The 15,429-nt window shown below is 29.2% G+C and overlaps 1 protein-coding gene across 2 annotated transcripts in view; it reads right to left on the bottom strand.

Annotated features, from left to right (window-relative positions):
• LOC113556032 (rho GTPase-activating protein conundrum) overlaps nt 1–15,429 on the bottom strand; it is a 62,852-nt gene that overhangs the window by 32,660 nt on the left and 14,763 nt on the right. The gene's annotated exons all lie outside the window — the stretch shown is intronic.

A 15,429-nucleotide genomic window follows, 5' to 3' on the forward strand; every position in this document is an offset into this window, starting at 1 on the left:
TAATATATATCGATGTAACAGAGTTCATTGCCATTGTAATAATTGCGTTCATCAATTGATTATTGTTTATTACCCTCTTGACTCATAATTACGTTATGGCTAGAGTAACGACACTACAACAAGTCATTCATTATTTAATTTTCTATTATATAGTATAACTTGTACAAAACAAAAAGTATATACAAGTATACAATAAGTCATGGACCGTGATTAGGATTATGTATTATACATAGATTCATTACATACGTAGGTACGCTATAGCGTTGTACAAAATTAAAATCCCTTACACTAACATGTAATAATTTATAATATTCGCTAATAATATTTTTTATACACGCGTTTGGTATTTAATAGTGCAAGTTTAACTAAATACATTAGAAGTCATAAACCGCTAACTGCAGTTTGTTAAAAAAAAATGATTGCATTGTTTTTCAAATACCATTTTAAGAGTTAGTTATTAATCACGTCGTAACTAAAATAATTAAATATTTATATAAGTAGTAAAAACCAAAAATATTTTTATCGTGGTGATTGATGTTTAGTTTTGTCATATTTTGTAGTAAATAGTAATTACATTTTTCATTTATGTGTATTGTATAATATACTTCAATACTTTATAGATAAATAATAATCAATTCGGCATTCGACATGATAATTAATGGTTTTATTTATTCAGCACAAAAGTACATGAGATGGTTACTTATTTTGATTTGTAAAAAACAAGTTTGCGCATTTAAAAAAAATACGACGCATAACGTTTAAAAATTAATTAATTAAAGAATGATTACTATATGTATAATATAATATAGTATACATATGTACATAGTACATATATATACATTGTATATAATAAAATAATAAATCGTATGATAAATAAATGTTTAGCATCTATGTATAATATTGCAGTGTTTATAATTATGCTGTTTTGAAGTCGATGATTGTTTGAATAAAGTATCAAAATGAAAAGTTGTAAATCTTTTTTTTAATTTTATTGTAATTTAGATTCCGTAAGTAGAAAAGTTATGTATTGGTTTTAAAATTATATTTTTTTTTTTGAAGACTATAAAAATATACTAAATAGTAAATTTACGAAGGTAATATAACACGTTAAAACATTTTATTATAAATTATTATATTTTCATACATAAATTCGTCAAACAAATATAGTTAAATCATAAAAATTAACATTAATCTTTTTGCATACAGTGTTATGAAATAATTTTGAAAATAAAAAATCAAATTTATGGACATCATCATATTAATTAAGTATAAAATAAACGAATAGGGAACTGTAAGTTTTTTCCGAAAAGGAGACCACTATGTACTAATAAGGTACAGACGTTTTCACGACCTATACGATAGAATTCAGTGTTTCCCAACTTCTTTTACTCACGGAACCTTTGCAGGAGCTTGAACGTTTTGTGGAACCCCCATATAATTTTTGAAGCTTTTCTATGTTCAAATCATAATTCAAATCAAAAATATTATTAATCAATTTATATTTTCCCAAATTTCTCACGAAACCCTTGGCACTGGCTGACGGAATCCTTAAGTTCCGCGGAACACCAGTTGAGGAACACTACGATAGATTATCGTGGCCGCTGTTGCATTTATATATTATATATTTTACACCTGTTGAAAATACTCGCGGTATAGATGTCCTATTAGATATGATTAGATGACGCTGTCGCGATGACTAATCGAAATAATGATAAATACATTCGATACGGTTCAACATTTTATTAATCGTACTATATTTTATCCATTACGTTTTTGTTCGCTATAAAATATTATTATTTATTAGCCACAGTTTAATGTCGTGAAACGCTTTTTTCCACCATATTCTATTATGTTATATATAGATATATTATAGGTACATATACCGCTACTATTATATTATACTATAACGATTCGGATTTCATATTATGTTTATTTTTATGTTGCAGCAGCAATAGTGATGCATTTAATATTGGCGACTGGCGTTCGATGAAAACCGTAAAACAATCGCACGGAGATGACATATTATAAGTAGCCATATTACGGGACTAGGTATCTGTAGGCGAGAATAATACATCAGCTGACTTCGCACAATGTCTACTAATATACTATACTGGAAAAGCGACTGCGATGACATACAAAATTATGTCGTCGAACAAAATAAACGTGATATATATCGTTATTGTGTTGCTAAGTGCAGTAAGACTAAATGAAAAATCGCAAATGTCCATTATTTTGTAGACATCTTTTGATGAGCTGCGTTGGTGTACTTTATACTTTTATAGAGTTGTAGGTAATATAGGTAAATTACAGTACACACAGTAAGGAACGGGTCATTGGGAAGAGGTTTGGGGAATAGGAAGAGGAGTTGACTGTTTCGGAGGGTAATTTGATAAATTACCGCCAACAATTATATAAAAATCAATAAAATACTTTTTCACGGTTAAACAAAAAAGATAAAGAAAAAAAAGCATAGTGGCAGTAAGACGTTTCCGGCGAAAGATAAAGACTGACTCAACAGAATGATATGCCTAACGTAATTAATAAGTAGTTGTACTAGTTATATCTATAACTTGCAAACAACTGCTATATCATAAAAAATCCCAGATCATTGGTCAGTATTAAGTGTTGTTTTGTTTCATTCGAGCCACAGTTTTTTTGTTATTGTCGTTGATTATAAAGTCGTAGAGTTCAAAAACTCAAAATGTTGGTACATTTGGCGTCCTCTATTGTATGTCGTTTATTTTCAAACGTACACAAGTTTAAGCGCACTACGCCACTACGATAATATTAATATATATTATTACATACTACATACAAAAATACAAAATCTAATCTCAACACGTCACAATATATAACTTATTATTTAGATTTATAAATCAATTTATAATAGTTATTTATAATTGTTTTTAAATTCATAAATGCAGTAAGTAAATTATTTTGATTTAAATATACAATCAAAACACTATATAGGAGGAAATGCAAAATAATATTAAAAAAAGAAAACAGTTTATTGTTATAAATAAAATTAAAACAACGGGATGGAGGAAGAGTTGTTCTATTTTATTTGACATCCGAACGATGTGGGATTGGGGTAGTTCATTTATTGTATACAATATATATTTAATAATAATAAGCTTGTAATACACACAGAGGCCCGTATTTAGATTTTTTCCACCAACATCTATAAAAAAACTTTACACAATAAGTTCTTTGTGTACCTATAAAAAAAATATAAATTTACCAAACTGTTGATATTGCTTTATGAGATTGCACCATTATCGACGTTACGATACTGGGGTTTAAAAATGAGTTAACTGCTGGTACACTGCTTTAGTAACACTGAATGATACCTCAAATTCCATTTTTTAAACGTGTTACGTAGAAAAAAATTGGTCGCGGACCAATTGTCCGTTTAATACCGATACACAGAAACGCAATGACGACGCTGCTGATAATAATGTAATAAAATATAATATTTTACCTACGAGTATAGTATTGCGTAGTGAATACTGATCGTTATAATATTAATTGTAGGTACGTCATTATTATAATATAACGGTTATCGTTGCACGCCGAACGATAATTTTACCGTGTGTGTTCATTTTTCTACTCCGCGGGCGCAAAAAAAATGTATACACTTTTACGGCGGGTCTGAAGCACGTGATCCGAAGAGTGCACGACATATATAACACTACTACAACAGAGCTTTAATACGTACTCGACACGAGTGGTATAGGCACTCATTACGATGAGCCGTTTTCATAGCGTCATCGCAATGGAGACATGTAGTAATACGGGATAAAACCAAACCGGTCACAAGCACACTATAAATGCGTTATCGCGTAAAAAGTACAATAAATTCGCATGATATGAATTTATCTCTCGCGGATCATAGGGGCTTTGCATGTTTGCGCGTGCCGCGAGTTTAACGACGCATTTGTTTTTCCGCAAACGTACGTCATCATCTTTTATTGCGCGGATGTCGAAGACGACCGTCGTCGTGGAGAATTAGTCATCAGAACGTGCGCGTTTAACGGACGACCGATTACATATACGTAGGTATAATGTTTTGTATCTTGTAGGTATATATAACAGACGTCTGTCAGATAGTCGTCGTACAGAGTATATACCTACCTATAATATACGCTGCGGATTCAAATAATCGTGATGATTTATATACATACATACGCACATGAGCAATTATTATTATTATTACTATTATGTTGTGTTTTGTACATAACACAATGGCGAAATGACGATAAAACGCATTTTGTACGAGGTGAGGACGGGCTATATAGGAGTATATTATAATATTATTAACGGACGAGCAGTGAATCCGTCGTAAATTCGTAACCGCACATTACAGTACAATGAATTATGAATTATGATGTTATGTAATTGAGTCGTTTAGAATTGGTGAAATGACGATGTGCGTTTGAAAAACTTCAAGCTAAATATATTGTGTGTATATATTATATATATGTGTGTGTGTGTGTGTGTGTGTGTGTGTGTGTGTGCGTGTATAATGTATACATACACATTGGTTAAAGATGATTAATGTAAAACAAAATTAAGTTCAGAGGTCGAATAACGATTTCGCAGACAGTGTATGTTGACTTTATATAGTCAGTTAGTAGGTACATATGATATTAGTAAAGATATAATATGTGTAGCATGTGTAATAAAGTGCTTAAATTGCAAAAAAAAAAAAAATATCTATAAGTATTACGAAAATATAGGTAACTGCGCCCAAACAACGTTTATTTTTAATAAACTGCACTCTTCAATGCTACGATATACAATGATTTCTAAATCCAGAAAGTGTACCAGAATATTTCGTAAATAATTTAATGAAATAAAAACAAAGAATGACACGATTTGCGAATTATTTAGTATATATATAACTGTAAGTGAAAAAGCTCAATCTCCGCCTGAATTATGGGCTCTAGAAACCCTATTAGAGTATGCCCTAAAGTACTGTAATTCAGAAACATTTGATGAGATATGCTAAAATAAAGTTATAAGACGTAAGAACCAAGAAGTAGACAAAAGACACTTCATTTAGAATAGTAAAATGTGTTGATACGAAGAAAATTTTAAAACAAAATAACAATAATATGATAAACGTTGTTAAGTCAACACCAATGGCCTAATACTACATTTGATTTACGTTATAAATTTAGGATGGAGCTAACAATTACGCTCGTCTACCACGAGATCCACAATTTTATTTTTATAATACCTACTAATATACCTTGCGTGCACTGCACTTGATGGTCAATTCTAATTTTGTAAGATTTTTGTCTACGCCAAACGTTCTAGTTGTTGGCTTATATTATATAATGTTCCGGATATAGTATATACCTACACAACAATATTTATAAAGTAGGAAGATGAGATAACACTGCGGTACAGTATTCTCCCCTCTACCAACACCACCCTGAAGCGTAGTTATGATAGTTATATAATATAATAAGCGATTTTTATTCGTGTGGCGGTGGTCTATGTTTTTATGATAGGTCGTGATTACACGCGATTTTGTTGCATCCGTCTGGCAACCAGTAGTGCCGGGTGCCCGAAAAGTCGTGACTGGCCCCGTGGAAGGACGAGATGGTTGTCATAATAATTTTCCTGACGCACACTGCACACATACATACATATGCGGATGGACCGCGAACCGCAATGCAAGACAAAAGCTTGTGTGAATACGTTTATATATTATATATTAGCTAACAATCCGATTTAAACAACACGAAAACGATAATTTGGCAAGTTTGGGTGAATATTTTGGTTACGCATACGTACAAATAAACAGTCACGTCACGATTAAAACATAAACCACCTCCAATATAGGGTTTAATTGATTTTTAACAGATTTAAAATTAAAATAATATTATACCTACGTCTTGCATGACTATTTTCTGATTACAGTAAGAAACAGCTGATGTATACGGAATACGGATATCTAGCTGTGTTATTTATTGTTATATTGTTTAACCTAACTTATGTTTCGTAAATAAGTATGTATAAATGTTTTTCGATCGTATATATGGTCGAAGGTTTTTTTCATTAAATACATTTTATAAAATATATTTTTTGAAACTTTTGATATTCTTGATTGATATAGTGATGGAAAAGGATCGTAATGTAAAAATCAAAATATTAGTTTAAAATTGTATGTTTAATAAACAATAAGTTGGATAACATATTTTATATATCCTATATCATTGATATATATATCTATATGTTAGTTAACATGACCAAAATCAAAACCAACATTTTAAGATGTTGTATAATATTGTTATAAAATACAGAATGGAAAATTACCAACAAAGTTTATTTTACATTAAAAAAAAAGACTATCTGGGTAGTGGGTATATAACAAGGCTGTATACATAAGGAGTATTTAATCGTAAAATAATAAAGCTTTAGAAAAAATATTATTATTTAATGTTATGCTTTTAATATAAATAGAGACTTCAATGAGAGAGACATTTTTTGTGTAAACAATATTTGTTTGAACACATCTGATTTAATTACATTAGATATTAATTTTTGTACAATTTTATCGAACAAAATAATACATAAAACCTAATTTTGATAACATGATAAGTTAAAATTTTTTTTTTTTATTTTTTTTTTTTAGCTAATTAGCTTATAATAAATAATATATCTATATTTATCTATACATATATATATATAATTTATCATACAAATTATAATCATCTAAGATTTACCTTGAAACTTGTTGAGTTGGCCTCGAATTATTTTATTTATTGATTAATTTGTGTAAAATACATTACACAACAATAATATAGTTAATTTATAAATTGTATTATTCATTGTAGATCATTAATAGTTTTTTTACAATTTTCATAACTCCGACGTACTATAATACATTAATATGTCATAATATAATATAAATACTATACTATATAAGACATATACAAATCAGTGCAACTAGTGCAAGGTTAATTTATATTCATTTAAAATATTCTTTCGCCGTGTTTTGAATATAACTATAATTTATATCTTATATGTATGAAAATTATTCAAAATGTATATAGGTGTACGTCTTATGGTCAAACCACTTCAATGTTTTAACAGAGTATGCAATCCAGCAAAATTAATTTCACATGATGGTTTCCTCATAATAAAAAAAATATTGGCCATTGATCAACTAATTATTACAAGCATGGATACGTATAAATCACGCACATCCAGCATGTGAATTAAGTGTGTATGGGATTTCGAAAATATTAATATTAGCAATGTTTTATGGATATTATACTTAAGAAATCTTGTTTTAAAAAATATATATGACAAAATTTGAAGGTGACCGATATATAATACATTTTAAATTTTAATATATTATGTACAAGTGCATGACCCGATTAAGCGCAATAATAGTTTACTGAGAAAACATATTGACAATTGTATTGTTAACGATACATATTTTGATTACCACAGCTGACCGGTGTACGACATATTAAGAGATTTGCATTTATACTCTGACAATGACAAATAAAACTTCGTCGTAGATAATAAATTCATAATTAATTTCATTCATTGTAGTCGCATTTGTAGTTTCACAACCAATATTCTTATCTTCTTTTCTCTCGGCACACAATAAAATAGACGATATATTTTTTTTACTTCTTCTACCGTCTAGGTAGCTGGTACAGGCAGGAACATTGTTCTGGCGTACAATGGAAAACCAATTTTGTAGACTTCAATAATCTATTTGAACTCGTGGATAAACAACAAATATAAATATGCCGTCAAATTTTCAACGGGGAAAAAATATGAAAATATAAACAATAATCATTTCTTAATTATTGATATGAACTCGATCGCAAACGGAAAACTTTCAATTTTTGATTGCAAATTTAACATAATTGCCGGTTTTTCAAACACCGAAGGTATAAAACTATAAACACATCAATACAATAACGAATCCGTCGAGATACGATGATGAATATATCGTCCTACTTTCGTCTTTCCTGCTGCTGCATCGATAAATATAATTACACACTGTTGGATCGCACCAGTCAAAAATTTTCTAAACCGTTTCCAAATCGTGCCATATATTTTTTACGCATAATGAACTTTTTTCATCTTTTTTGATCTTAAAGGACATAAATATCTAATATTATTATTATTATATACACAGAATTCAAGTATTCACCGAAAATTTTGTACCACTTCAGCCAACGGATTAAGCGTAGAAACCATAGTTGACATATATTATACATATTATATCAGGACCTATATTCCGCGCTGTATAATGTATTATTTATTTATTTATTAACGGCTTGAAATTATCACGACGCACGCGGCAAAAGATAGTTTCGAAACAAAAGCGTTGAACCACATGTTAATAAATGACAAAAAAATAATACGAAAATCGTTATCGTTTAGACACTATACTAGACGTGCCACGTGTGGAGTTCAACTAAAGTTTGGGAGTTGGGTACTGCAATAACTGAGAAACCATAAAGTCTGAGTCTACGTGTAAACATTTACGTACATATCCGGCGCCAATGACTCGTAGCTTCGTGAGTAATTCACTAATGCGAAATGCGATTGGACTCGATTAGCCGAATATGGTCAGAAATATCGTAGGTATTCTAAATTATCATGTAAACATATTGCGCCATACATTATACATAGGTAATTTAATGTAGAAATATGTAACAATTTAATAGGTATATATATATATTGTATATTATACAAGGTGATTCTTTTGAAGGCAAATACTAATTTTATAGTTTAGTACCAATATTTTTTACAATTTTTACATCATTTGAAGACATTGCTTCAGACAAAATCTTTGAAAAAAAAATGTCTAACTATCATTTGTTATCGTTAATATTTTTAATCTCCATACTTTTATATATTTGGATCACTTAATACATTTTTAGTTTAATATTTATGAAGTACAATATATTTTATGAAAATTTGTCTAAGTTATGAATGTTATGATACTTTCTTTACTTACAGTATTTAAATTTAGATGATCGAAGTAGAGTGGAATTGGGGTTTTGGGCCCCACTAGATGTTAGTTCAACACTGCTCAATTTAACTTGAAATACTAATTAACTATCGTTAAAAATTCGATTTTTAAGTATTGAAATCTTCGAGTTTTAATTGAAAATATGAAATTAATACAGACGTTGGAATGCAAAAAGTGAAACAGAATATAAAAATTACTATGATAAAAAATATGATTGAAAAAAACTAACTTAATAATGGTGATTCGAGGAGCTATTAAAATTGATGAGTATGGTGGTTTTATGTTGGAGGGGTGGAATTCATGGTAAATAAAAAACGGATGTAAGAAAGAAACAAAAATAAGTCAAATTTTACTTGGGCTTGTAGTTGAGAGAATAGTTATAAGGACAATATTTTAAAAATGATCTACACGAAGAGGGTTATGATAAAATTCAATAATTGATAGATAATATTTGTTGTCCTACTAATTTGTGACAGATGAACCACGGTCAGTGTCGGGTAAGACAAATAATTTTATGTTTACGGAAAAGGGGGTCGAAACAAGTTTTTTAAACGAAAGTTTCTTGAGTTTTTTGAGTGCTTAACGAATAATTAAAGGAATGTAATCGATTTACAATATATAATACGTCATCAATCAAAATCGTTGAATTCTTGTAGACTATATTAAAGTGCGTATGCCGCGTTCACCAACATATCGTATTATATTCTTACATCGAAATATCGAATACATTCAATATCCGTCGACGATCGTGCGGTTTGTACATAATATAATACGTTTATCGCTGTCGAACAAATCACTTTCATAATATATATTGTACACAATAATAAAGCGATGAAAAAAAATGTACCAAATGAGTATTTATTTTCTTTCTTCTGCAGCCAAACAGACGACGCAGTAAATAACAGTTGAAAATATGGTCTCGATTTAACGGTATAAATGCTAAACGATTCTCCAGCCCCATTTTAATCGACGTCGACAATTACGATACGCTTGCCTATATTATAAAATCAATAATAATTGAAAATATTCCTATCCACTTTTTACGTACTGTATGCATTGTATGCGTCGAAAGATGTGTTCGTTTCTAATCGAAATTAACATTTAAACGGTCGTTGCAATCATGTTTAAGTATCCATAATAATGTTAATATTATGTTTACTCGATTGATATTATTATCATTATCTATCACGCAACAATGCGCATTATACATATACAATATACATACAATATTTATTTAATATGAGCAATACGAGTTTATGTTGTTTCGAAACGTTAAGGTGCGGCGTTCAACGTACAACAATATATAGGTAATATATACCTACTGCCTATATTATAATATTTTATGGGATAAATAAAACTCAATTCAATTGCTTTTATTATAACAGTGTTACTTTATACGGTAGTAACTATTTTGTTTTTAAAAATGTTTATATAAATGCGTATTAAAAAATGTGCGTTGTATAATATTAATTTTTATAGAATATTAATTTTTTTATACTTATATGAATCCTTCGAGTGTGTGTATGTTTCATTGGCGAGTTAAAAAAAATTGTGCCTAATACAGAATAAAAAATACTGACAAATACAACATTATTGTTTGTTATTTGCGCGGGAATAATATTATTATTATAGTGAAGTGATGATGTACCTACATGATTGCACGATCAATAATTAGCCAGTTGTGATGGTTATTGCGAAATTTGAAGAAATAAAATATTTGTTATGTTTCCATATTGGACTCGATATCACAATAATACCGACTTGTGTTAACGACGTGCGGTTTATTTTCTTCAACAATTTCTGTGGATATGTATGCCTAGAGGTATGTGATGGTATGTATCCGACTGACCGTGGCTCGGCATGATATGCAACTGGAATTATTCATCGTCATCGTTATTAAATATTATGTTTAAACGTCGATTGCGAAATAGACGCAAGGTGAGAAACAATGGACGTTTGAAAATAAATGCATAGCGCGTAAACATATCATAATCTTGGTCGTATATACCGTTTGTACGGCGTGAATAAAAAGCCAAATGGAAATAGTGTCTTGCATTATTACGTAGGCACTCTATACGTGTATAAGTGTACGCATATACGGCGAAGTCTTATTGCGTACTGAACCAGATGCAGAACATTTTAATCTATACTAATATGCCTTTATTAAAACACCTTAGATCACTATTTATGTCTGCCGAAATTTTAAAAATGAATAAATACATGCACAACAATCCATCTCAAAATTCAACGATCGAGGACGTAATCGCTGTAAGATCAATACATTCTCGGCACTTCACCAGGAATCTAAAAATCGAAGATATCACTATTTAGTATTTTCTGATTGTCATATGCGTAGGTATACTTAATATATTGTTGTAATGTAGTTATTGTTATTGTTACACCTCTTACACCTATATAATGTAAATTGTGAAACGTGTAATGTTATTGTTCTTTTTGTACATACGTATAGCTTGGCGGTTAATGTTATTTCAAACAACTTGTTTAATTTTAAACTAAACTAAAAAGAGAGGGTAAGAGAGTACAATAAGAATATTGTGACCAGACAATTTTGCAAATGAGCATTTTGGCATCGACAGTTTAAAAATTGAAATAACTTCCGACTAAATCACGTCTGTGTAACACACAATAGTCTTTGGTTTATTTTAAATACCTGGCCATAAAAGCCTTTGTACGAATTGGTATACATGAAAGAATATATTTCTCTATAGAATAACTTACGAATAATTGATCAAGTATTTTCAAAAAAAACTAAACAGTTTAAGGATCGGAGACAATTGGAATAAGTGTCAAAAGATATACAATCTTAACACATTGAAATATCAAAATCAACACATACCCTTACAGGACTACAGGAGTCACTGCAGTCCTTTGTTATATTAAATTACGAGTATATGCATATGCCTACTTCAAATTTTTATTTTCGAAAATTTGAATTAATTCACATGTTTAAAGTAAAAGATTGGGTATCTATTCTTGATGAATCAACCTGTATAACTGAGGAAAATCAAATGTTATAACACTTAATAATACATACATAATACGTTTAATACAATTGAATTAACTTTGATAATTAATGACTGTGGTCAATTTTTTTTCGTCTGTAATAAAAATATAAAGGTACTTGTTCTCATGATTATGTAAAACATGACGCAATTTAATTATGAGTAAATAAGTAATGACTGATGGCGAGCACTTTTGGCCGGAAAAACTGAAACGCTCCGAGTAAATGCGCATTATCAACGCGTTATTAATATGTTTTTCCTGTGGACTACCTATCAAAACCAATTTGGCGTTGAAGTGCTCCCGAACTGGTAAACTATTATACTATTTGGTATATTGAAACCAAAAGTAGGTCGTGAAAAACGAATTTTTTAACATCACTGTGTATAATATAAGTGCACATAATCGAAAAATATAAAAGACCTAGATATTCCATAGACCGAGGCAGAAAAATTCACATTCGTTATTTATACATAGGACATACGAACGAGGAAGGAAAAAAATTGAAAAAATCAGTAATTACCACCATCCGTAGTCGTTGCCAACACAGTATAATCGTGTCAACTTATTATAGCGACGTAATAGGAGGAAAACATTTATTACAATGTATGTATGTTCGTAAATAAGTAAGTAAGTAAGTATATGTTCTCCGCGAGTGGTGTATGCAACATTATCTGTAGATACAGCCTACTTCTGTAAAGCACAGTAAACACGAAAAACGTTGCAATTTTATATGACTAAAGTTCGTTTTGAAATTAAAAGTTATTTCACTGTGGTGTTCCGTACCATTGGATTCAGATGTATATTATATTGTATTTTATTGCCACATTTACATTTCACTTTTATATATCTACAGATTATAGTTTGGCATTGTCAATTTCTATTATTTATATGCATTGAAACAGTGTTTGCGTGAAAAAAAAATAATAATTCGACGATTAAAAATAATCACTTCATGGCAATTACACCACATAGACTTTGGCAGGTCCGTGAATTCGGTGCGTAAAATTCGTTTTTGAGGACAATCCTTTAATAGGATACATTATATTATATTAAAGTTGTTAATCACAAAATATACAGTCTAGTACAGCCGGAATAAAATAATAATTATGTGCATAAAATATTCCGTGTCTGTATCGAAAAACGCTCAGTGGAACGTTCGTTTTTAAACAACCTATATTTTTCATGTATAGTCCATTGGGGTACTCTCCCCAATTGTTGTTGTAATTTCTGTGCTCAGCTTTTTTATTAATTGTTCCACTATTTCTCGGATCAGAATTAAACTAAAAATTCCGTCATTTTATTTAATATAAATTATCTAACTTCTAATAACATACGCATCTAATTATTAAAATCCTTCAAATGTTGTCTTTAATAGTTTATATACGATTTTAATGATTCTCGTTTAATAAAAAAAAGAAGTAAATATTGCCAAAATTATTAAACTATTCCCAATGAAATTATTATTGAGAACCTATACAGTTTTTCTTCTATTACATACTATATTATATCACATACTTCTTTATACATTAAAATGCGTATTGAACATATTCTTAATCCTTAAATAATTATTTGTAAAGTTTTTCATAAATGATAATATAATATTAATAAGCAGGCCGTATGGCTAATAATATATGTTAAGTGTGTTTAATTTACAATTGTCGTTGATATTAGTTATTAACATAATTATATATATTATTCCTATCCAATACTTTAGTAGTCATTTAGCTTTTAGATAAAATGAATATATAACGGTATACATTTAAATATCAGTAATTTCTAACGAATGAATTATGATAATTAGTAAAGTAAATAGGTAAACAGCTATTTTAATGTATTATGTATGAATTAATTCATTTTTTACTGCTCTGTCAAATGTATAAAATTTAAAGATACGACAAAAAGATCTTATGTTAACTACGTTTGAAATAAATTGAATATTAATTTCAAGTGCAAATTACAAAACTATAAAGAAGATATATTTTTAGAAAAAATAAACTAATGTATTAAATTATCCTATCAACTGAATACGTTGGATACAGATGCAAAATATTAAGAAGAGTGTGCCGCATGCCTAGCATAATATAATAATAATACGGTAAAATATCACATTAAATATAAATCGTCAAAGGACTAAAGCATTTGCCAGTGCACTGGCTTAATGGGTGAAAACAGAGAGGATAATATAAAATCGTACGAAATAATTTTCGGGCCGTGAACCAGTTAATGCAACTGTAATATAATTTTAGCATACATTCAATAATATTCCATTAATTTTATTTGTAATGAGCGATATACGGACTATTTGCACTAATATTTTTTTCTAAAACGAATTCGATTGTATTATAACGTTGCAAAAATGTAGGCGATGGAGATTATATATTGTCAGTTTTTTTCCGCAAGCAAGATTAGAAAAATGGATAAAATATTAATTTCTACAATAATTTAACATGATTTTTTAAAAACAGCGACATCTTTTAAAAAATTAAAACAAGTACTTCTGCTAAAAACTTAAAATATTTATTTTAGATATTATTCTTAAAATATGCAGCAATCACACGTATTGTATAGATAAGTTAATATTTAAAAATCAAATTTGTGGAACTATAGTTAAAGTTGTCATTTATATTTAAAATGAATTATGGTATCCAACGAATTTACATTTTACAATAAACATAATTCACAGTGATATCTATATTAATGCATTATAAATCAACTTAAGTTGTAATTGTCATGCCTCTAAGAGATACGTGTGACTATATTATTTATACATCCCATTTTCCATATTTTTATGGCTGTTCAGATATCTTACACTAAAATATTTATGTAGTTACATATTTTATTATTGTACGATTATTTTAATAAAAAAAATCTGTTTTTTTGAGTATATATCACTTAATACGAATAAACGCATCACAGGCTCACGTTAGGCGATACAAATATTTTAATTGAATCAAATGGAATACGTAAAATATCGCACCCACATGTTGTTGTAGTGTATTGTGTATGGTGTGTGTGATGGGTAGCGGACACATGGATAATAATAAGCCACAAAAATCGTTATTATAAATATGTCATGTTCAAACAATTATTCTGATTGTAATAATGATTGTAATATTTTTATCAACGGCACAAGGTATTTCGCATGATAGTACGTGCGTAATATCGATGATTTTCAGTAAGTACGGGAAGTACAATACCGTTCCGGCGTTACATTGATTAGCGCACAGAAATCGTTCGATTTACATAATATTTTTACACCAGAATTGGTTTAATTTCACTTTTTACACGTTTGTTCGTTTGCCGGGTTTTCGAGAAACGACACGAAATTATGATAAACAGTAAAAAATGTTCACCGATCTTCACGAACTCGTAAATTTGTACCCAAATTA

The sequence above is a fragment of the Rhopalosiphum maidis genome, chromosome 1 (assembly GCF_003676215.2).
Source record: "Rhopalosiphum maidis isolate BTI-1 chromosome 1, ASM367621v3, whole genome shotgun sequence".
Taxonomy (NCBI): Eukaryota; Metazoa; Arthropoda; class Insecta; order Hemiptera; family Aphididae; genus Rhopalosiphum; species Rhopalosiphum maidis.